Source organism: Lemur catta, chromosome 5 (genome assembly GCF_020740605.2).
Source record: "Lemur catta isolate mLemCat1 chromosome 5, mLemCat1.pri, whole genome shotgun sequence".
Lineage (NCBI taxonomy): Eukaryota > Metazoa > Chordata > Mammalia > Primates > Lemuridae > Lemur > Lemur catta.
In genome coordinates, this window is record NC_059132.1 from 88,726,631 (window position 1) to 88,753,572 (window position 26,942).

Here is a 26,942-nt window from a genome sequence, read left to right on the forward strand (position 1 = left end):
TAAGATTAGGGGATTTGATTCACTCCATCAGGTAAAAATCCGCAACCAGCTGAGGTACTTGCTAGGGAACTCATTAGTGTGCAGTGCTACTTTCATCATATATCATATATCATATTGCTTGGAAGAATATGAACTTTGAGTTTCATTCCATCTAACTAGTTTTAACTACTGGATTGGTAATAAACCTCTTTGTTTTCAAAGCTCTGTGGCTATTTTTGACTTTTACAATTCCATTAGGATTATAGTATCAGCTTGTCAAGCTATGCTAAAATTCCTGGTGAGATTTTGATTAGAATGCCAATGGATTATTTTACTTGGAGAGCAAGTTCTCCCACTTCTTCCATCTGTTAACTTTTTCTTATTGTAGGTCTCTTCTTATGGTTTGTAAACACTGACTGTGAGCTCATTGTCAGAGTGGTTTTCAGGAGAACCCCATGTGTCCTGGCTTGCAGAAGATCTATAAAGGAAGGTTTATGTTTTTCCCAGGATGGAACCCATGGTGCTCTCAGTTTTCAAAAGCATAAGTTTTTATGTGAACTTCTCAACTTTGCTATTCACAAAATACTATAGCGGTGGGTGTGGATTTGGTAACCACATTTGCCTGAGGTTTCTGACTTCCAAAGGGAAATTTATTTATTTATTTTTTAGCCTAGTCCTTGAAGGAGTGGAAGATTCCTTGGTACTTTCCTAAACTGGTGAGTGGAACTCCTTTATGTTCCTTTTTACACACACATTATAACTTTTGCTGTTCTGTAGGTAGCTCTGTTTCAGGTTCCACTTTATTTGGGTCTTGCTTCTTGAACTCTTTGGTCTACATGGGTATCAAGATCACAGTCTCCTGCTTTTACTTGGTTCTGATAGCACCAAAACATGTTCATACTTCAGCTCTCACACACTAGCCTTCTTTATATTTCCTTTGATTTCATTGATCACAATTGCTGAAGATATACTCACCTTTTTTAGATTTGATTTTCCAAAACAAAATCAGCTCTTGGATTAATTATCAATTCTAATTCTTTTGTAGCAGTAATTTGCATAGTAGTTTAGATGGCTTTGAAATGACCATGTAGACTGTATCAAATGTCTGGGATCTAGTAAAGCAATACTATTTATTTCCTTGAACTCCATTTTTCTCACCTATAAAATAAAAATAGTGAAAAAAGAATAATTATGAACATTGTTTGATATATCATATGTAGCACCTTACAACTATTTTAGAACATATTATACATTTAATAAACAGGAAGCATTTAGCATTTTACTTAATATATGTGCATGAAGGAAGTGAGAAGGAGCAAGTAAGAGTTTTAAAAATACTGAGTACAGGAAATTTTGCTGATGTTTTAATCACGGTGCTCATTCCTGAGACTGTGCTAGAGATGGGAGATATGAATCAATTAAGCTCTTATAAAATAAACACACACACACATAAAAAGAGAGAGAGAATGGCTTCTAAAAACAATTTACATATTCTTTTTCTTATCCTCAACGAAGAAAACTGATTTATTGCAATGCAGAAAGAAAAACTGAAAAACTGCTGGTGTCAGTACATCTTTATGGGCAGTTCAGGCTTAATTTTGAACATATTTGATATTCTCTTTATATCTTAACCAACAAAAAATTAGTCCAATTTTTAACAGAGGTCCTACAGTTTTACCTATAAGTACCAGTTCCCTTTTCGGCAAAATTGAATAATGACAGGCCTTATTACAAATAGTTATTAGGTAATATATGCACAATTTGGACTATTTTGAGAGTGAAATATGCTTGATTTTCTTGTTTCTGTTTCTAAAATGTTTTTCTCATCTTCATAAATTGCTAAAAGAAGATGCTATGAAAAAAAGGTTTTCTCCCTTTCTCTCTCTCTCTTCCTGTCCCCCTTTCTTTCTGCATATGGGACAGTGTCTTTTGCATGTATATTTATATATTTCTCTATCTACATATGTTGACACACTTTATTTATTTATTTATTTATTTTTTGGAGACAGAGTCTCATTCACAGCAACCTCAAACTCCTGGGCTCAAGTGATCCTCCTGCCTCAGCCTCCCAAGTACCTGGGACTACAGGCACACGCCACCACACCTGGCTAATTTTTTCTATTTTCTAGTAGAGACAGGGGTCTTGTTCTTATTCAGGGCGGTCTCGAGCTCCTGACCTCAAGCAATCCTCCCACCTCAGCCTCTCACAGTGCTAGAATTACAGGCATGAGCAACTGCGCCCAGCCTTTTTAATTTTTATTGTTTTATTTTAATTTAATTTTCTAACTTGCAGAGTTTAAATCTTATATCATTCTATTTTCGTTTCAAAATACCACTAAAATCAAAACATTTAAAACTTCTTGATACAATTTTGGCTGTATAATATCACACAGTTGGAAATTTTATGATTTTTATTTTATTCAATAAAATTGATTGATATTAATCACATATTATGTTTTTATAATATCTCTACTTGGTTTTAGTTGTTGTTACTTTTTGTTACTTATTTCTGATCATGATTTATTTTTATACTTCTGCCAAGGAATCTGTTTCTTTTATATGAGTTCACCTTAAGAAATAACTGTTTTATGTCTGGGTGTCACCTTTTTAAAAACTGTTTTTTTTATAAATGTGCCGTGGCTTCATAAAAAAGTAAGATTATATCTTTCTTTGCAATGGTCAATTTTCAAAACATTAATGAAACCAATTATATAAATGATATTTTACTATTTTACTTTTCCATTTCGAAAGTGTGCTTGCTTAGCTGACAGTGGTTGTTAGAACAAGGCATTACTGGTACCTCTTCTATTCATAGCAAATCAAAATTCATGGACGTGAGTATCATAAATCAACATCATTATCCACATTTCTAAGTAATTCTCATACAAACCAACATTTGAAAATTGTGGTTCTCTATATCCCTTTCATTTCTGAAAATTAATCTCTTATATAAATCTTAGCATTTAAACAAAGCCAAGGCAGTAGGCACATTGGGTATATTTTATTTAATCTTCATAATAATATTATTGTGGTATTATTAAAAATTAAAGAGCTGAACAATTTATGTATAATTATACCTCTAGCAAATTGAAGGTTCAATTCAATCTCAGGTCACCTCGCTCCAGGGTCCTTACTCTTAATCACTATATGTATGGATCCCATTTAAATAGAGATATATAAACTATGCCTCTATTAAATTAACACAGTAAACTAAATTTGTCCAATTGTTCCTAATTTTAAAATAGATCCAGTGGTTCATAACTATAAAATCTCCAGGGTAAAATGTTTAGTGAAAATAATATTATCATCTTTGCTCTATTTTACAGATTTCATGCTATAGCAAGTATTTATTTCCCATGTCTGCTATTATGCCATTTGCTTTTGACTGATCTAAATTTTGGTTTCACTGTGTCTCTTATAAAGATATAAGCCAAATTGGCTTCCCTTTCTCTGGTTTGCCAAAAATGTACACCTTTGAGTATGTACATCTAAGGGTTGGGTTGGTAGAGAAGATGGAATCATCTTTGTTTGTTTTCTAGTAAATTTTTCACAGTTTTGCCTTAAAGATTAAGGTCTTATTTCAGTAAGTCATCTGAGATCCAAGAAATCATTGCCTGTTACCTTTGTTGATGGCAATCTTGAAATTTTACCTCTTTTTATTTTCTTGAACTTTTATGGGTATTTTAACGGGAATATTAGAGAGAATAAATCAGAAATTATAAAGTATATTATTTTAAAATATTAGTAAAAGAGTAGAGAGCTAATTTTATTGTATTTGAGAATAATACACACAACAGAAATTTAGTATTTGAGAGAGAAATCTCTAATGCATTAAAGAATAAATGTCTATCATAGAAAAATATACTTTTGACTATAAGGGGGAGGGCATAGCTACTTTTAACTCATGGGTAATATAGAAACAACAAATGAATGAGAGAGTGAAGCAAACACAAGTTTAACCCTTAAATTATATTATAAGGGGACGTAACTCCTGGCATACATTATTTTCACCATTTCAGAATCTTAACCAAATTTGTTGTTGAGGTTTCTTCTTTATGTGCAGAACCCCTTAGCTGCTTCAGAAAGATCCAGTCTTGTTAAAGCCTTTTAAAGCATAGATGCCTGCATGCTGGGGATTTGCTTCCTTTCCATGAGGGCTTAGATAATGAAAATAAGAAGAAATATTTATGGATTAAGTTTTATCCATGCCCCAGAAGGTCAGACATACATATCCTGTTGCCTGAAAGATATAAATGACCTGGTTTTATTTTGGATATGCAGCTTTCAAGTTATATAATGTTTCCACACACAGCTCAGTTTGAAATATAAAATCGGAGTTTGAAAGAGTTGACTTGAGTCAACTAAAAACCAAGAGCCAATCCATCTCTATCTCTATCTGGCTCTTATTTATTGGATAGAAGTCTTCCTCTTCAGCCTCACCCATCTGATATCATGAAGGACAACATAAACACAGTTCTGTGGCTTAGCCTTTAGAAAAGCTACTAAAATAATACACGTGCTATTTCATTAGAAACACATTTATATTAGGTCATTTTATTCGAGGAGTACATATCTAGTTTTGTCATTTAATAGACACACAAAAAATGATTTTATTCCATAAAAACATCTTAACACTTCTTCAATTTTAACTATCTTCAGCAATTCTGTGAATTCTCAGACCACAAAATGCAACAAAGATAATTTTCCCAACTTTATAGTTGTTGTCATTTATACATAAAAGAACATGCAATCTTTAGTGCAGCCGCAAATAAATATTAATCTACCATTTGGAAGCATGGTGTGCTCTCCTAGTAACAACAAATGTAACAAGTTAGATTGGGTCCTAATCTTTTTGCTCTTATGAAATGAAGATCTATTAAAAATAACGATACTATGATAACACTAATTTGGCTGATACTGCTGTCCCAAATCAGAGCTATAGCTAGAGGCAGCTGTAGGTATTTTATTGAAAGCCAAAGTAAATTGGGGCAGTTCCCTTAGCAGTATAAATTAGTCAGAACCTTGGAGACATAGGTATATTTTAGGAGTGAAACACTGAACTCTTTTTCTAAGAATTATGTCACCTTAATTCAGTAATTTGGTATGCCTCAGGGTTTGCATGTATTTTAGAGATACTGTAATGAAGCGTGTGAGTATTCATTTAAACAGTGAAGTCCCCCAAGAATAAAAGGCATGCCTAATTCACTGGAAATGCTATCATTCTCAGAATGTTTCCAGAAGTAATGCAAACTTGTACTAGCTAGGTTAGATAAGTTATTAGGAACATATGGGGATGAAATGGGTAAAATGTGCTAAAGAAATCATTAAAAATTAGGTCATCCTCAAATGAATTAACAAAAATCTGTGTAGTTTACAAACTGAAGGGCCACAGAGTGGTTTTCCTCCCTGTCCTTTTTCATGTTGGCCTCTGGCTTGTATGAACTTACTCATCATTTCAATGGCTTTAAACTATATATGTTTTTAGTGATCCAATTTAAATGCTATACATAAAAATGGGGATTTTACAAATTGGGTTAATTTTCTCTGCCAGATAATTCACAGAAACCCTGTATATTGTTTAAATTAAAATTGAAAAAATGGAAAGATATTAATATAAAATAAAATCGTTATTTGTTATTTGTGAGTACTGTTTAGTAGAAAACAGCACCAAATAGGTTTACAAAGTTATAAATTGTTTGCTTAAGCTATCTTTATTCACTGCTAACTACCTCGGTGTAGGACATATTTCCTATTATCCTTTACAGCACTCTATGCTTTACTATAATTTTTACGTAATTTTGTATTTTATCCTTCCTATTAAAATTAAACTAAGAGAAGAAAGTGTGATGTAATCAAAGAGCATAGAAACCTTTGTCTTTTATTGTTGTGTAACTCCAGATATTTTTCTTTAACTCAGTGAATCTATTTTTTTTCTTTAAGCTATGGACATGACTTATCTGTGTTGAGAGAACAAGATTATAAAGCTTTTATTGTTAAACTGTTAATTAAACCTGTAAAGCAAAATTTCCTCTTCTAATTGTGGATAATAGAGCATATATAATGAGAAGAAAACATATTTCTCCCATTCTTGTTATTTGTATTTATATTAAATGCATATATATTCCTACTTTATAAACAATGCATATGCATTTTTTCATCACTGTACTAAATATGCTTTGATTAGAATTTTAAACTGAATATCATCCAGTAGATGTTAAATTGTGCTTTTGATATTCTGTCAAAGATGATTCACCTTCTATGATTTTAAAGAATAAAGCTGATTTTAAAATATCATACGGGGACCCAAATCAGTGGGCAGGTGTGTCACATTTACACACGGAAGACTGTCAACATCAAGAACCTACGTCAATGCCAAGGTAATCTCTCGTACTCTGATTTTATGCTAGAAAGGAATGTATAAGGCTGCTAGTAGAAAAACTCCAGGTTATGTCCACATAATATAAAATTTAAGTGGTGAATTTGGAAAGACATGCCTAGTATTTTGATTTACACTTAAGCAACAATTGTTTTGATTAATTAATTTTCACTAATGTCATCAAAGTTTATGACTTGTAGACACAGCCCATGTTAGTCCAAGAATAAAACCATCAGAAGGGTTATACCGGTGGTTATTTTCATTATTGCAACTTGTTAGTTGGTTATAGAATATTTCTTCCTATGAGACCATATTTTAAGATACAGAGTTGTTATTATGTTCATTTCAGGTGATAAAATCAAGGTCATTGTTTTATTGTGGAAGGCAATTACTAATCTATGTTTACTAGGATACAATGATCTGTCATGATCTTTGTAGATCTGTGTCAGAAGGAATATCTCAAACATTTGAACACAAGTCTATTTTTCTAAACTGTTTAACAAGTATTTCTATAACTTGAAATTATATTTGAGAAATCTAAAGTTTAATCAAATAATTATTCTTAGAGATAAAATTTTATACAATAACACTTATTAGGCTATGAAAATGACACATTCATAGATCAACAAGATTAAATATATTATTTAGCATCATTTCTTTTTGATAATTATCATTTTAATTTTTTAATCTATAAGGTCCTTCTCCTACTCCATGTTAAAGGGACATTAGTAATATATGGGTGTCTTAATTCCTTTTTTGTTGCTTATAATAGATTACCTGAAACTGGGTAATTTATAAAGAAAAGGAATTTATTTCTTACAGTTATGGAGACTGAGAAATCCAAGGTTAAGGGGCCATACCTGGTGAGGGCCTTCTTGCTGGTAGGGACTTTCTGCAGAATCTCATGGTGGTGCAGAGCATCACATGGTGAGGGGACTTGGTGTACTATCTCAGGTCTCTCTTCCTTTTCTTATAAAGTCACCAAGCCCACTCCCATGATAACCCATTAATCTGTTAAAATATTAATTCATCAGTAGATTAATCCATTCATGAGAACAGAGTTCTTTAAGGTTCCTCCTCTCAATACTGCCACACTAGGGATTAAATTTCAACATGAGTTTTGGAAGGGACAAATATTCAAATCATAGCAATTGGTATTACAGTCCTTCAATGATAAGAGGAAAACACTGAATATACAAACAAACTTTTCAATAGAAAGCTGCTTTCAAACTAAAGAATGACAAAAATATTTATAAATCTTAAAAACAATTTAAGTTGAGTAAATCATGCATACATTTATTTAATGGCTAATAGGGATTTGACTATTAACATAATACCATTTCTTCTGCATATTAAAATAGCATACCCACAATGTCTTTTTGAGTTTTTGTGTATGCATATGAGAGTGGAACTTAACAACTTATTTAGGAAATGATCTTTGGGCAAGTGAAGTGCATTTTAGTTACTTTTAACTACATATTTAATTGTGTGAAACTACTTTTCTTTGGAAAAATTCAATTTAGGTATTCTTGTTGCTGTGAATAAATAGTTGCATACACTGAACTATTACGACATCAGTATAACTAAATGTAAATATTTCAGAGGCATCACATTAAGACAAGCTCACTGTGTTTTACTGATATGCTTTTAAACATAAATTTAATTCTAGTTGATTCAAAGGCTCTGAATATTATCTTGCCAATGTGTGTCAGAAGGAAGTGGGGGGCAGATTGCTATGCATAAAGTAAAGGAAAATAAAACTCTACCAGTGTGTTTGATCATTCATTTTAGTATATTTTGTTTAATTTTTACTAGAAAATTTTAATAAGCATCGCACCCTTTCATAGGTGCCCTTTAATCGGTGAATGAGTGAAGGAACTGTGTACATTCATACAATGGAATATTTTTCAATTATTAAAAAAATGCACAATCAATCCATGAAAAGACATGGAGGAAACTTAAATGCATATTGCTAAGTGAAAGAACCCAGTTTGAAGAGAATAAATACCATAGGATTCCAATGATATGATTTTCTGGAAAAGGCAAAATTATAGTGATGATAAATGGATCAATGGTTGCAATGGGTTAGGTGTGGAGGTGTTGGATAAGTGAAGCACAGACGATTTGCCTAGGGCAGTGGAACTATTCTGTACGATACTGTGATGGTAGACACGTGACACTATGAATTTATCAAACCCCATAGAACTTTACAGCACAAGCAGTGGACCTTAATGTTGCCAAATTGAAAAATATATATATTATTTAAGAGTCTGAGGGATCCAGGGCTGGAATGCAGAATGTAACAACACAATCTAACTTTATGAAACAACCTCACTGGGGGTTGGGGATGGGGGAGAGAATAAGGGGCTTTGTGAATGAGTGGTGTCTGTATGACCAAAGGCTAAAGGAACTGCAGTGTATACTGCAGTTGATAAAGTTGATTGCCATCGGGGTACAGGTTAACAATCCTGGTACTGCTTTTTCTGAACTGAATAAGTATACGAGAACTGAACAAGTAAGTAAATGGAAGGTGGAGAGAATGAGCTAAATTTCTCACTGTTGGAGTGGGAGTTTACAAATAGGTAAGGAAAGGAAGCTAGAATAGTCTATATGGTAATGGACTAGAGTTGGAGAAATCGATAAGAACTCTTGTTTAGCTTAATATAGATACAGATGGTTAGATACAGAAATAGTCATACAATGTGTGCACACATTGGGTTAGTATGGGTTCATGGGTTAGCATACACATATTTGCTTACACTGTCATTGGAGAGGACCTAGAAATGATGACACTTCAGTAGTGACAAGCACACCTAGCACCTATATATAGCTTTCCAATACTCCTTTCCAATATCAGAAAATAGAGCTCCTCAGAGAAATGGCTCATTCTAGCATTGAACAGAAAAGATAAAAAATGAACCTGGAGAATCTTGTAGTGCCATAAAGTAAGGAAGTGCTTAAAACATACACACGCACACACACAAAACCCACAATGTGGGGTGTATGTCAAAAGCGAACAAGAGTCAACAGAAAGAGTTCTCAATGGCCAAAACTGGAAGAAATTGAGCAAGAAATTTAATAGAGATGGATTATAAACCAAAGTAAAAAATAAATGTCTATGAGTTTATACTGACATTAATGAATTTTTGAATAAATAAATAAATGGAGAAAAATAGGCAAATCTCCATGCAGAATAATTCCAAATCATTTATGTGGATGTTCTGATGTTAAAGAAATAGAGCATAGATATCCACTCCTTAAGCGTGGGTTGCACATAGTAACTTCCTTCCAAAGAGTACATCACGGAAGAGGAAAAACAGAGTAACTTCATAGTAGAATAACCTGACAATCATCACCTTAGCCAAGTGATCAAAGTCGACATCAATAGTGACAATTAATATTGATAGTAGGTGATGTTGATATGGAGTAATGATGCTTTCCATCAAATGGCACTTTATCTCTGTGATCTACCACCAAAAGTCTCATATTTAATTATAATAGAAAGAAAAAGATTAAACAAATTCCACTTAAGGGACATTTTACAAAATCCCTGACCAGCATCCCTGAACCTGTCAACATCATCAATAAGAATGAAAATTTGAGAAACTGTCACAGCTAAGAGGAGCCTAAGAAGACATGATGAGCACATGTCATGTGATAACCTCAATGGAATCCTGGCATAGCAAAAAGATATTAGGTAAAATATAAGAAAATCTGAATAAACTATGGACTTCAGTTAATGGTAGTGTATCAATATTGGTTCATTAATTATAACAAATATGTCATATAATGTAAGATGTTAATAGGGGAAACCAGGTTTAGGGTATAGTGGAATTCTGTAATATCTCTGAAATTTTTCTGTAGATCAAAATTGTTCTAAAATAGAAAGGTAATTTTAAAAATCTAGTCTGTCCTCTTTAACATATTAACAGTGAAATACTCTGAGTAGGTAAACACTTGATACTTTCTTTGAAACATGATTTAATTAAAATTTAAAATAATATGCTACCTTTTTTTCACTTTCTTTACTATTTTTTTTTTTTTTACAGACCTAAAATATTGCCAGTTGACCTAATTATTAGTACAAATTGAGCCAGCTCTTCCCTACTGCTAAATTTATTTCCCTCCAGGGACAGGCACTTTTATGAGAAGTTCATTAACAATTTCCTTTCACTAAGTTTAAAGCTCATATGTAAGTTTTTCTTTCTTGTATATGCAAAACCATGACAGGTAAAAAAGAAGAAAATAATGGATGTGTGCTGCTCATCAGCTTTGGTGTGACAACCACCCGTCCACATCAGGAGAGACAGTGCTTGAAGGACAAACATGATTCTGATGCAATGGGGTTGAGTCCTTATATTTATAAATTTTATTAAGCACCTACAAGACTCCTTCTAGCCACTCTGCCCTTTAGAAGAGTAACTCACCTATGCTCCAAATATTTCCTGTAAGAGATGTATGTAATTGATCTCTTCAGTGGATATTATTTGAATGCTTAATATGTGCCAGCAAATTCTACATGAGAGATGAATCAGTGAAAAGAAACAATTAAAATTCCACCCTGTGTGGCTCTTATACTGTTATGTATTCTTCATTATGAGCTATTTTATATATGGCTTTTGAAATCAAGAAGTTAGGACAAATAATAACACTTTAAGTTTTGACATATCTGCATTTCTAGCCTTCTTAGAGTCCTACTCATAAGAGAAATGTGTAATCAAAGCTTCTTCCTCTAGAATACAATATGTTAAAAATATCTAAAGTAGTAAGAATTCAAAAGTGAGAAAAAGGTAACAATAGGTTTATTGTGTGATCTGTAAAGAATAATTTTTTTTTAAAGAACATTTATTCTCTTTTTCTTTCTCAATTTTGCAATATTTATTTTTTTAAAGTATGTTTTAGTGAGCAATTATTGAATACCAATATCAGGTGAGTTTTGTACAGGACACTGGGAATAAAGGACAAGTATGAAGATTTATATATGATTTCTCTATCAGAAATTTTATGAACTTATCAGAAATATTTTATTTTATTGTATATTAAAAAGTGTGATACATTTTAATAGTTATAAAGTCTATCCTACATATATTGGGGGCCAAGAATAAAAGGACAAATGAAGTCTCACATACCACATGTCTCAAATTTAAAGTTACAATCAATTTAAATTATACTTAAATTGTAAAGTTTTATTTCTTTACCTCAACAAATATGACTTTAAAACATTAAGCTGAAAAACTTGTTGTTATGAGCTAAATTGTGTCCCTTCACCCAAAAGCAAGGTATATTGAAGTACTAACGACCCCTGCCCAACCTGTGAATGTGACCTTATTAGGAAATAGGGTCTTTCAGATTTAGGTTATTACTGTGGGTGTTAATTCAATATTACTGATGTCTTTATGAGAAAAGAAACATAGACACAGACAAATAGGGAAAACATGTGGAGACCCAGAAACACACAGATATGGAACAAAGATGGACACGTGAAGATGACAGCAGAGATAGGAGTTATGTTGTCACAAGCCAAGGAATGCCTGCAGAAGCCAGAAGAGGCAAGAATGAAACTTCCCCTAAAAGCTCTTGGAAGGAGCCTGCCCCTACTGATATTTGGTTTCAGACTTCTAGTCTCCAGAACTATGGGAGAAGAAATATCTGTTGTTTTAAGCCACCTGGTTTATGGTATTTTGTTAACATCAATCCCCAGGAATAAGCATGTGTAAAATTATAATTTTTTAAATGACAAAAATTTAACACCATATCAAAGACAACTGGATATAATTATTTTTGTACAAGCTCAGTTCTGCTAATGGGCAGATGAAAGAAGGAATCAAAAGAAATGAAAAGTTTTTGCATGATAGCTCACTTTTTGTTGCTCTGACAAAGTTTAAATAGATACTAGTTTTGTTCTATTTTAGTCATTCCTTTTTCTTCAAACAATATAATGTATTTTTTTAATGTGTGATAAAAGTTTAGAACAATGCTGCACTGTAAAATTGTGTACTTTCAAGAATGTACACAATGAAAGAAGGAATCAAAACTTTCATAGTTTAAAAATTATATATTTTTCAAGTTTTATTACAAATTATACTTTTTCATGAAATTCATTTTTCTTGTCTTTATTTTGACAAAATAAAGACACTATAATTACATTGTCATCAAGATTTTACTTAATTTTATTCTATTAGTAATAACTATTGTTATAAACTTCTAAGATGCTAAAAATATCTTTAAAATGTTTAGATGTAAAGGGTTATGAATAATAAGTAAATATGTTCCCAGGCTACAAAATTTGAGCATAGTTTTATAAAACATTTAAATTAAATATAAATATTAAAATATAATTAGTAATGTTTTCCAAAAATATTACTGATTTTTCAAATATTCAAAAATTGTATATTACAATTTAAGAAAAATAAATATAAAAATGTATTACTTTTAAATTTTAAATCAAAATTACTTAGATAAACCTAAAATTTAAATTTCATTTTTTGGAAAAGATAATTAAATTCAATGAAATATATTCATGTAATTTAACTTATTTTTAATTCTAGGATTCATGATGAATCTAGTGTGCTAATGTTAACAATCGGTTTCAAGATATAAGTCCTGCTCTGCATGAACAGGAGGTTCAGTATGTTTGAATAGAAATATGTGTTTGGTTTTCAACTGGTATTTGAAGTGTTTGTAAGGCATTCACATGGCACTGTCCAGTAGACGTTCAATTTACATGGGGAAAACAGCTGGACTATGTAACAAATAACCAGGCAAGTAGACTCACAGTCAAATGATTGCATAAATCTCTTTCCCTATCCCTGTTATACACTCTTTTAAAATAATCATCTGTTGGCCGGGGGCGGTGGCTCACGCCTGTAATCCTAGCACTCTGGGAGGCCGAGGCGGGTGGATCGCTCGAGGTCAGAAGTTCAAGACCAGCCTGAGCAAGAGCGAGACCCCGTCTCTACTAAAAAAATAGAAAGAAATTATCTGGACAACTAAAAATATATATACGAAAAATTAGCCGGGCATGGTGGCACATGCCTGTAGTCCCAGCTACTCGGGAGGCTGAGGCAGTAGGATCGTTTAAGCCCAGGAGTTTGAGGTTGCTGTGAGCTAGGCTGACGCCATGGCACTCACTCTAGCCGGGCAACAGAGCGAGACTCTGTCTCAAAAAAATAAATAAATAAATAAATAATCATCTGTTTTTAAATCTTAATATTGTCAGTATTTTCATTTTCCAGAATGTTAGAAATTATTAACAATTCATCAACTTTGGTCTTCTAAACATTTGAAAGATATTTCTTTCCATTTTAAAAGTTTATGCTTCTTTATTTTCATTTGGGGATGAGCCAATAAATTTCCATAAGAACATACTTTAAATCATGTAAAAAAAAAAGATTATTTTGAATAGAGAAGACATAAAAATCTCCTTTATATAAAACTTTAAATATGTTTGTTTGTTAAACAGATTTCTAAGTAACATGTATAACAGTTCAAATAAGGTAAATGCTTTTTAAAGCAAAATTTAACTAATAAGATACAAATTGAAAGCAAGTTAAATTTTATATGTTTAGACATTCTCAAAAGTACACAATGTTACAGTGCAGCATTGTTCTAAACCTTTATCACACATTAAAAAAATGCATTATATTGTTTGAAGAAAAAGGAATGACTAAAATACAACAAAACTGGCGTCTATTTAAACTTCTTTCTCTTTCAGAGCAACAAAAAGTGAGCTATGATGCTAAAACTTTTAATTTGCAGATCTCCATTGACTCAATTTATACTCTTCCAAACACAACTGACTTTTGAACCATGTGGGGTTGGGGGATCTGACCCCCCACATAGTTGAAAATCGGAGTGTAAGTTTTGACTCTCAAAAACTTTACTAATAGCCTACTTTTTACTGGAAGCCGTACTGATAATATAAACAGTCAATTAACATATATTTTGTATGTTATATGCATTATATACTGTATTTCTAAAATAAAGTAAGCTAGACAAAGGAAAACGTTATTAAAGAAATCATACAGAAGAGAACATATATATATATATACTATTCAATAAGTGGAAGAGGATCATCATAAAGGTCTTCCTTCTCATTATCTTCACATTGAGTAGACTAAGGGAGAAGGAAGAGGAGAGCTTGTTCTTACCGTCCCAGGGTGGCAGAGGTGGAAGAGGTGGTGGAGGTGGAAGGGGAGGCAGAAGAGGCAGGTACACATGGTGTAAGTTTACAAAAATATGTCATAATTTCTGACATGTTTGCTTTCTCATTTCACTAAAAATGTTTCTGTATGGTTCCAATCCTTCCACTACTTGCTTTAGCTTCAGTGCCCACGTTATGGAAGGGTCCACATTGTCAAAGAAGTGGAAAGCAGTCTGGAATAATTAGAACCCTTCTGCCAGATTGTCTAATGTCAATTTTGTTCTGGCACTGCTGCTTCCACATCTTCTTCCTCAATGTCTGACATTAATTTGAAAGCACTCGTCTCCACCAAGTCGTCTTCTATTAATTCATCTGGTGTGGTGTCTATTCAGTCTTGAATTTCTCCAAGCTCCATATTTTGAAACCCTTCACCTTCCATCCTTTTTAGTATATCCACATTCTCTTTCATTTTTCCCTGGCTTGGCTCCTTGAAGTCATGTTCAACATCTGGACACAGTTTTTTCCAGCAAGAATTTATTGCTTTGGGCTTGATGTCTTTCATGGCTTTTTCTATAACAATGATAGCATCTTTAATGGTGTAATCCTTCCAGACTTTCATGATGTTCTATCTATTGGGGTTGTCTTCCATAGCATTGACTATCCATTCCGTAGAGTACCATGTGTAATGAGCCTTAAAGATCGTATGTCCCTCCCCCCTGATCTAGAGGCTGCATTAGAGACACTGTGTCTCAGACCACTTTGATGTCTTTGGTATTGAACTCATGGCATTCTGGGTAACCAGGGGACATTGTTCAATATCAAAATAATGTTAAAATCAGTTCCTTACTGGCAAGGTACTTTCTGACCTCAGGGACAAAACATGGATGAAACCAATCCAGAAAAAGGGTTCTTGCTCTCCAAGCTTCTTGTTTCACAACCAAGACTGGTACCTCGTGTTTATCTTTTCCCTTCAAGGCGCAGGGGTTAGCAACTTTATAGATACAGGCAGTCCTGATAAAAAACCCAACTGCATTTGCACAAAACAGCAGAGTTAGCTTATCCCTTGCTGCCTTAAATCCTGGTGCTCACTTCTTTTCCTTACTAATATATCCCCTTTGTATCTTTTTTTTTCCAGAATAAGTCACTTTAATCTGCATTAAAAACCTGTTCGAGAAGATACTCTTTCTTCTGAATGATTTTCTTGATGGTATTTGCTGCCTTTTGGTTGGCAAAAGCTGCTTCTCCTGTTATCTTAATACTTTTTAACCCAAAACTCTTTCTAAAATCATCAAACCATCCTTTGCTGGAATTAACTTCTCTAGCTTTAGATTATTCATCTTCCTTTTATTTTAAGTTGTCATATAATGACATTGCTTTTTCTCAAATTCTATTTGAGTTTATAGATACTCCTTTCTTGTAGCAATCTTGCAGCCACGTAAAAGCTGCATTTTCGAGACAAGATAAAAAGTTATTTAGCAAAAAATGCAAGATTTTTGTGCCTATTAGTGTAGCTGCACCAATGTCTTCACAAATTTTCTTTTCTTTTCTTTTCTTACAATGATCATTATGCTGAATTCATTAATTTGAAATGGTGGGCAACCACAGCTGCAGACATCAATTTATGGTACATATCAAGTAGTTCAATTTTTTTCTTGTAATGTTATGGCTTTTCTCTGCTTCTTTTCTCTACTACAGTTAATGTTATGCAGTTATAAAAATACTGCATCTTTACATTTCTCTCAATTGCAAATGGTGCCATGTATAATCTGTAAACGGATTTTGTTCATAAGTTTTCATAAATTTTAATTTTTTATAATAGATTTGTGTATACTTTATGGCAATAAATGATAGAATAGGATACACATATATTTCATGCATTCATGACACATCTTTTTCATAATGTTTTTGTAATTTCTAGGCTATGAGGTTCATCTGTGAATTTTTCAAGTTGTCACAAATCTCCAAAAAATTGTCCAATATACTATTGAAAAGTAGATCTGCACAGTTCAAACTTGTGTTGTTCAAGGGTCAAGTGTACATGCCAAGCTCCCATAATATAAAACAAATTCCATTGGTGTCCCTGGTGCACTTGTGATAAGTTTCTTTAAACTATTTTTTTATTCCAATCAGCTTTATTTTGCTTTCAAACTTGTTTTGTAGGCTCAGATCTAAGAAAAGAACAACAGTAACTACTCTATAGTCTCATATGTGTTTACCTAATCTAGATATGTTGGTAGGTAGGGAGGTAGAAAGATAGATAAATGTATGACAGATTGATAGATATATGCTAGAAAGATGATAGCTAGTGCTAGATGGCTAAAAACATACATAGATATATCTTTATAGATAAACCCATTTGGGGTAGCTGTGCATATTTTTCTGAAATATTCTGGCATGTTGTGGATTTCATTTAATAATATGATTGACACTCTATTCATTTTAACTGACACCATTAGAGATTGCCTTGTGTAGATAATGGCACTGCATTCTCACCTTAGGGGAATATGTTTAGATAATGGTGGAGGAAAATGGATAAGCCAATCAGCCATGGTATGTGGTTAGAATTATAAATGTGGACTTTGAGAAATAATATTGGTCATAATAAAATAAGTACAAGTATTTCCATTATATTTACTGCAGCTACATTTAACACCTGCCACATAGTTCTATAATTCCTATTCTTAAAGTTATAGTGATTCCAAGAGTTAATTTTGTTGAACAGTTTGTTTATGGAAGTGGTGATGTCTGCCAAATTAAACCATTTCTAAGAAGAGTGCTCATTTATCTTCCTTGGATTTCAACCAAACACATTTCAGAGATAATGACAAAATGTAACTGCAAAACTTTAATTTGACTGGCATAAGGTTTAAGTAGAAATATTCCATCTACATCTATATTCATATCTATATCTATCCATATCCATATCTATTAGGCATACTGCCAGTTTGTAAAGACTCTCACCCTTCTTGTAGTGGATCTCGACTTTGTCTGCATGTTGGAATAATATGGGAAGCTTGAAAAGATACTGATACCTGGGTTTCATCCTCAGAAATTCAAACTTAAGTGCTCATAGGAATTGACTCATGGACACTGAAATTTTTGAAAGCTCTCTAAGTGATTCTAATAGCCAATGAATTTGTAGAACCTTTGTCTTAGTGTTTTAAGAAGTCTTAGGAGAGAAAGATAGCATGTTAGATTTTATAAATGGCCCATTGGAATGGCTGTGTCTAAATGCTGTGTGCTGGCTTTTTGAACATATTTTAAAATAAGAGATTTTAGGACATAAGTATATTATGATTTATGTATTACAAAGCCATAATTCAAATAAAATATGATTTAAAACTATGTTCAATATTATTTTGGTACCTAATCCATGAAACTCTTTCAAATTTTCTACTTCTCCATAATGCACCAATGGCAGTATTGACATTAAAAAGCATATTTGTTAATGCAGCTTGAAATTCAGCAACAAATGACCAGCTCTTTGAGGAAGGGAAAAGCTCCCACTTGCAACGCTTTCTGATTTTCATGATATATTTACTTCTACCATGGCTATTGTCAAGCTAAAACATGATGTCAACCAGCTCACACAATTTCCAGGACTTTGATAGTTAGCTGTTGCAAGCTTGGAGCTGGTTCCAGTGTGCCAGTGCCAATGATAATGCATATTTACCTCTATGAAGAACACTAAACATTTTTACAGAAATATGCTGATTCATCCTCCTTTACACCCAATGACAAAGTAACAGTGCAATTAGTTTTAATTCATAGGAAAGAGGACTTGAGTAGCTTAAGTCAAGTCAGACAGTGACCATCAACATACAATTTTGAACACTTACTATGGGGAATCCAGTGCTATTCTTCTTGCTATGGATTCATGTTGGTGTATCTACCATCAAATAACTTATGTTCCTCTGGGACAAGACAGAAAACTCAATAAATTAATATACAGATATATCCTGATATGAGCGATAAGGAAAATCAGATTGATGATATTTCAGAGAGTGACTGGTACAGGAAGCTATTTTAGATTGGACTATAAAAGAGTTTTCTGAGAAGTCTCACTTAAATTAACTTATACATGAAGTATGCAAGGTAGTGAAGCTCTGTGGGGAGTGTTCTAAGGAAAAGAAACAACTGCAAATATGCTAAAAGGGGTATAAGCAAGGAATTTCTGAGGTATAATTAAGAATAATAAATGCAACAGGAAAAAAAAAAGGAAAAGTTGGAGAGGGTTGGCAGAAGATAGCTGTTATTATTTTGATTTTATTCTACCTATAATGGAAAGCCAAATTGGGAGATTAAGCCTGGGAAGGATGAGATCTGAAGTATAATTCAAAAGATAAATCCAACTACTCTGACCAATGGGGTGCAGTATCTGGGAGAACAGGTAGAAGGCTCTGGCTCTAGTCCAGGCATTGGTAATGGTGGCTTAGACTAGAGCAGAGTTTCTCAAGTTATAAGTGGAAGTACTGATTCTCCCAGCCCTCAAGGGCAGTTTGATGGTGCTAGGTGTGACTTGTCCCCAGTAGCCTATCACTTCAGCTGTGAGCAGTCTTGTGCTTTCATATCAGTGTTGATTATACATTGTATCAATCTTTCCTTGTCATGGCATAAAAGAGCATACACAGGAAAGTGGGTAGCAGTAAATATGGTACGATTAGTTTGGATTATATAAATATAATTTGAAGGTAGAGCTGTCTGCATTTACTGATCATTTCACTGAGAGATTTAAAGCAAAAGAGAAATTAATAACTCTGAATCAGTCAGAGCCCATACAGGAAATAGATGAAACACTCAAAAATATGGACAAAAAGGAGTTTAATAAAGGGACTATTTATATAGCTATAAATGGGATACATTGGCACAATAATACAATAATGTCATTATAGGAAATGATAATCCCTTATTAGCAAGAGAAAATTTCTTGGCAGACACTCCCCCCCAAAATGTCATAAAGTTCCAAGCACACTTCTAGAGATTCCTGTAAGTATTGACTCTTCCCTTTCATGATAACGAGGCTTGAAGTTTTAACATCTTTAAAATCCTCAATCAACTTCTTCTTGGTTGTAGTGTTTGGACTTTACTGGCTAATAATCCAAGCCTTACTGAACCATAATCTTTTAATCTACACCTAGCCTAGGTGTTCCTGATCCTAGGGCCTTGGTGTTCAGTTCATTCCTCTGCTCATTAATGTAATGCTTCCTTCCTGGTATCTCTCCATCTGGGGGAAAAAAAAAAGAGGTTTACGGTAAAGAGGATGAGTTAATCTGAAATTACAGCCTGGTTAGAGACCAGTGGATTTCTCATTATAATGAACGTGATCATAATGTTTTAAATCCAGATTGTCTTAGTCTGTTCTGTGTTGCTATAACAGAATACTAAAGGCTAGGTAATTTTTTTAAAAAAAGAAAATACAGAAATTTATTTATTACAGTTCTGGAGGCTGTGATGGCCAATGTCAAGATGTTGGCATCTGGTGAGGACCTTTGTGCTGCATCATCCCATAGTGGAAATTGGAAGGGCAAGTGAGGGTGCCAGTAGCCAGCAAGAGGGGGGCAGACTTACCTTTATAACAAAGCCAATCTTGCAACACTAATCCACTCTCATGAATGACATTAATTAATTCACAAGGGCTCAGTTCTCGTGGCCTAATCACCCGTTGGCAGTCACAGCTCTTAATACTGTCATGATGAAATTAAATTTCATCATGAGTTTTGGAGGGGACATTCAAACCATAACACAGAGATTATAGTGGGAAGACCTTGGAGACTCTTTCTTGTTTTTATTTTTTCATTCCTGCAGGTTTTATGTATTTCTCATTTTTTAGTTCTTCATTAGACTATCATTGAAACAACTTTCATGGAACTAAATATGGATGTGAGCATATCAGTATAGTATCTCAAATATCTCAAACATAAAACAGTGACTGGAATTTCCTTGTGCGTTTTCTTGTTTTTGTTGTTCAAGAAGATAAACAGATCAATATATGCATATTGATATAATACCTAATAGGAATATATTATTTACTAAGAGGAATATGCATTGTGTCAAGCATTAATAAAAATACAAATGCTGGAACTGCAGATTTACAAAGGTAAGCATCAAATTATCCAGACAGATTTTACGGATGAGAGTGAGAGAAAGTGTCTTTGAATTAGCATTATTATCTTCAGAATGAAAAGGGCAATAATTCAAATTTGAATGGGTATGATATACAAGAAGCTACCCCTTTCATGACAACGTCAAAAACCTAAAACCTTACTTTTCCTTCAGTACCAAGAGTTGTTGACTGTGGAAACAAGATTTATGGTAGTTTGATTGTCATGTGTGTTAAATAGATGGTCCTAATGAGTTTAGAGTATTAACATTATTATATCTGAGATTGACATATGTATATGATAGCCTTAAGCCTTTGCTATAAATGTACATTGAAAATGAATAGTTGATAGGCTAATTATAAAAGAAAATAATAGTATTCACTTTTTCTTCTAAAATGATATTTTTCAAATTGCTGGATTAATCAATTTGATTTATTCTTCTTAGGCTTGTATTAATGCTGATTATATTCATCTGTTACGTCTGTTTTTCTGAGTTGTCTGACACACATATGACCACAACAGACAAAAAAATTTGAACAATTAGATTGCTTAGAAAATTAAAATACTGCTTTCAATGCTGATTATTAATTATTTGTAAAGTAAACCCATTCCAAAAAGCCTCAGGGCACATGCCAATTAACTATTTTTAAACCATAAAAGTATAAATAGCTGCAGCATGAGAATTTTAATTATCAACTGATGTCGTCTCTTGGCCTGAAAAGTTAAGTTTTACAATATGCCCTGAAGGTCATAAAATTAGAGTCTCTAGAGAGCAAGTAGACAGGTAGTCAACAGCACTTATTGATTTATTCTTCTGGGGAGAAGCTGAAGCCATGAACCTGGTAAGCTACTGATTCCTGAAAATATGATTTTAGGTTCTTGTAAACTGTAGGTGGACTAGATTTTGCAAAGTCATGTAGGAGCAATGCCACATTGCTGGGAAATGTGACATTCTTATATAGACTAGATTTTTTTCCCCCTAATGAATCCTGGGACTTTTTTTTTTCCTGCCTGAATAACAACTAGTACCATTAAAAATGTACATCCCCACAATTTTGTTCAGTAATTTATTTAGTAATTATATGTAAAATAAAACTAGTTGATCACAATTGCTAAAATTGTACTTTTTAAATCTGAACATGTGGATCTAATTCTTAAATTTTTCTTGGACAGTTTTCACCAGACAGTTTCAGATGACATTTGAGTTAGATTTCCTCTCATAGGAACAAACGATCCCGAATCTATTTTAAGCAAAAATCAGTAAAAAAAAAAAAAAAAATCACATATAGAATTGGAACAACACCATTCACTAAATTTAAAAAAAACTATAAAACTAGGCTTCATATAGAAAAAGAACAAGGTCAGCTCATCAATCTCAGGAACAGCAGAGCTCAAGACTTCTTATTCAAGGCACTGACATGATAACTAACCAGAATTAGTTGTCTGTGACATTCTTTCCTTGTGTGTAATTTAATGCCAAAGAATATAACCTGATAAGCCTGGGTGGTACACATACCAAACATTTGGTTGGGACATGACCTCAGAGCAATAGCTGATGCTATTCCAACAAGAACTACGTATAATGGCTATTTGCAATGGCAAACTTCTCCAAGCAAAGTTAAAGTCATGCTATTAAATAACAAGAAAGAAAAATTTAGATATGCCCCCAATAAATTATTTTTCCTCAATATTACTTTCTTTCCACAAAAAGCTAGAGTAACATTCCTCTCAAGAGGAAAAAAAAAATGGCATGGGCCAGGAGCAGGCTGTCCTTTTCCAATGTTTCCTGCCTTCTTGATGTTGAAAACAAAATCAACGGGCCACACATACAACCTAGGAGAATGATAAGGGAGTTTGCACATAAATTTTTAAAAATGCTGACTAAAATATTATTTATTATAAAAACTGACTAAAATATTATTCATTATAATATCTAAAGATACATACTGTTTACAAATGAAAAAAATATTTCATTGTTTGAAAAGTAAATTTTACTAGGAAGGAGCTACGGGGAGAAAAACAAATAAACAATAAACCCTTAAAACCATAGCCCCAACCTTCTATCTCTTGGCTTCTTCTCTGGAATAGGACAAAAACGTTCCTAATATCAAAACTGGAGAGGATGTCTGAGGCAGATGGTTCGATCTGGATGCCCTGAAACGCAGGGCTCCTTGGTGCTGGGTTGAGGACAGGAATGGGATTTCCTAATGACCAGTAATGGCTCCACAGTGAGATGATCAGGACAATCTGTATTTACCGGCTCACATGGACTTTTGTCTTTCTGGATCTGGAAAGGAGCTGCCAAAATGAGCAAAGTGACTTTCAGGTTTGGAAGCCAAGAGATGTCTGACAAACACAGCTGGTGATGTGCTGCTGGGAGCAAAGAGAATTTCTGTCAGGCCTTAGGATAGAATGGGCAGTTAAGAGATGGTCCCCTCCCTTGCCACAGGCATAGAAAGAGCTGTGCCTTCTGGTGACTGTCCCTTTCTCCAATTTAGCCTAGTAACTTAATCTGACCACTGAGGATGTGAAAGCACACACACACACAAAAAAAAATCATAATATCCTAAAAGCACAAGGAACCACAGGAAGGAATAACAAATAGAACCCAGAGATTAAGTTGTCCACATTAAAATAGTCATTGGAGTAGGCAGACACAATAGCCTTAACACAATGATAATATGAGCCCTAAAGGAGCATCAATTAAGTTATTAAAGTCATGATATTACCATTTAAAAAAATCATTTAAACACTTGAGAGACTGGGACATCACTATTTAGCACCAAGTTAGTGGCTTGGAAGATCTTATGAAATGAATATCTCAGAGGTCACAGAAAAAAACAAAAAAACAGAATATCATGTAATGGAAATAATAAGACATATTTAGGATGGTTACCAGAAATACAATATAAAAACTAATATGTTTTAGAAAAAGAATAAAGAATATAGAAAAAATGATTGAATGAATCAGAGGGGGCAATTTATCTGATCCAAAGAAAGATTTAAGACTCTCATTAAGTCCCAGACAAAATGAATTAAAAATATCTTTGCCATCCTTGTGAAAATCTTGAATTCCAAAGATAAAACATATGTAGCCTATAGTCAATTACAACAAATTAATAATAGATTTGAATTCTTATTTACAAATTTGTTATTGGTTTATTAAATTTGTATTGTTTAAAATTTTTATCTACACACAACCACATTTGGAATGTGCTAAATTTATTATCAGTATTTACCAGAACTGAAGGAGACACACACACACACACACATTTTTAGAGAAAGAGAGATATCGCAAAAATAAAAACAACTAAATTACTTATAGTACTAGTAGTACTATGGCTGGATTAGACTCAACCTGTTAGATAACCAGTTAAAATGACCAAGAATTTGTGAAATTATTAGACAATTAAGTGCTGTGATTTTTTTCTTCAGTCACATTTTTTCAGCAGCTGACAATTTCTAATAGGTTGAAATATAGTAATATATCTTGAGGTTAACCAAGTGATCTGGAGATGTTCATTGGTTTCCAAGTAAATGATTAATTAATTAAAATGTGTGTTTTGTCAAAGAAAAACACAGATGGAGATTAAGCAGGGAAAAGAGATTTTATTTAATAACTACTAAAAATAGGGGAGAGAACTGAGCTTCATTCTGATTTGTACAAAGGTGCCTGGGTGATTTAAGGGGAAATGAGGGGTAAGTGTGAGCAGAGGCTCAGTAGAGTCAGAGAAGTGAGAAATTACAAAGGATTCGTCCGTGCAGATGTGATTAGGCTGGCTGTATCTGATACCTGGCAATTATGGAAGTTGGAGCATAGACTGGGAGACACAGGCCCTGTCCTTCCTGATGATTGCATTTCAAAGGAATGGCTTTCAGGTCCTTGAAAGACACTCCTGTGTTGCAGGAGATGCACATACCTCTCAAAAAGACGGAGTAAGGGTTCAAAGTTGCTCTTTTTAGTGAATGCTCTAAGAAAAGGAGGTAAGGGGCTTATTGTTAGGTGTTGGCTAGAACAAACACTAAATTCTTCTGACGGAATTGAGCTTTCTGAGGCAGGCATTTTAGGACAAGGCTTATTCTAGGGACAAAGCCTTATGCTGGAGAAGTCCTGCTGGAATTTAGTCATCCCATAATGCAGAAATTTGGACAGAATTGTGGGGCAGGAGTTCAAAAGTTCTCAGTTTCAATTAATGAATAATAATCTACATAATTCTACTTTCTAAGGATAAGCATAGCCCAAGGAAACTATTTCTAAATTTTAGTAACAGTGAAATGTGTTTTATTTAACATATTTATTCAAATTCATTGAGAATGGAATTTAATTTTATGACATAATAAGCTTGAATTCAGTAGAATTAGTTGGTATAAAGTTTTCTGACAGAATGCATGTGCTTTCTTAAAATTCTTTGTTATTTTATTGTCTCAAAAATTAATTCAAATTTCCTCACAATTTTTCACAGTCTCTGTCTTTCTCCTATTTATTCCAGCAGAATTTCATTAGATTATACAGATGAGTGAGCCTGTGATCAAGTGAACTGAAATAAATATGGTTTGATTCAACACTTCTCTTTCATTAAGCTAACACGCATTAGATTACTTTAGTTAATCCAAATGTATAGAATTAAAAAAAGAAAAGGCCTCTTTTTAAAAAGCTTGTAAAATGAAAAGTAGATTTGGGCTAAACATTCTATTATTATTCAAAACATTGATGCAAGTATGAAAGTGATCTTTTTAAAAAATGTTTAATAACATATATTATGAGGTCTCCTATTTAAACTCCATTTGTTCGTTTAATGTTTGGATGCATATTGGTAAAAGACATCTAAGTCAAAGCTTTATTTTTAGCAGGAACAATTTTTGCATGTTAATTTAATTGCTTTAATAGCGGTTATTTTAAGGGAAATGTGAGCATGTTTAGAAAAGGCAAAAAAGGATAATACTTGTTTGAAACTTTTGAAAACAATTTTGCTATTGTATATTCAGAGAAAAAACCTAGTGACTTTAAAATTAATTGAAGAAAGCTAATTATAATCAACTTGGTAAAATATTTCTGATTATCTGATATTTTTCTCCATACTTTAGTGCTTAGGAATCATATCACAATGTTGCCCCCCAACCAGCTTCATTTGCCCACTGCCCAACAGGAAGCAATACACTGAGTCAGCAGGGTTTACAGCAGAGAGTTTATTCCACATAGCACTAAGTGGGGAGAAGGGAGAAGTTTCTCAAACCTGTCTCCCAGAGAATTTGGGAGACAGGGTTTTTAATGACGACTTGGCGTACATAATTGAATCTGCTAATTGGCTGTGTTGGAGCTGAACACAGGGTTGTAGAAATTGCTTTCTTTGCTGATCAGGTTCTTGGGTGGGAGTCACAAGACCCATTGAGTGAGTTCCTAGGTATGGGCAGCTGGTCTGGGTGGGTCAGCCATTCCACTGGAATGTGGGACCTGGAAGATATCTCAGAAACTCCCCTAGATTTCAAAAAGATGGTATTATCTATGGAGAAAGCTTTATGACCACCATCTGTGTGGCTCCAGAGTGGCAATTATAGAGAAGTAAACAGGGGGACAGTGGCTAATTATTATCATTAGTTTTAGGTAGGCTCATACCACAGTTCTTGCCTTGTACCCCTTTTTGTTAATTTGTAAGGGTGGTTTCAACAAGAGTAGATAAGGTGTTTCCAGAACTCTCTGGTTTGAGATGAATTGAGATATTCATTGTTTACTTATTTTACTTTTCAATTTTTTTACAAAAGTGAAGGAAACCAAAATATTTTGCCCCAAAATACACTTCTTTGACATATATCCAGATGACTATTCAGAAGGGATAGAAATATAAGCATGGCTGAAAAGCTGTCTTTTGAGGGGGAGAATTACATCTCTAAGAAAAAATCTGCATTGATGCAGCCAGGCTTTCTCTGAGGCCTTCCCTTATTCAGATCTAGGAAAGATTAACTGAGAGAGAGTCTGACACCTTTAAATGTCTGATGGAAATATTCAGTATCTATTCTCCCTGAGAGCCGCTACCACTGGGGTTTTATCTACATGAGACCACCTTTGCTAGCCAAGCTTCCTTTTCTTTCACTTGTCTTGCCAGTATAACCGGATTTACCACCATAACCTATTTTTGGACATGCTCTAAGGCCTCATTCTTTCTGTAATCTAAAGATGGTTTATCTTTTTATTTATTAGCATGCACAGGGGGAAAATCACGGAGTGATTACTCTAAATCCCCAATAAGATTTCCTTATTTGTGTGCCTCTTCTCCTATAATCTGCCTCTTATCAGCTGATTTTTCAGCAAACCTTCAGCAGGCAAAAGGGAAGTGTGCCCTTGGCC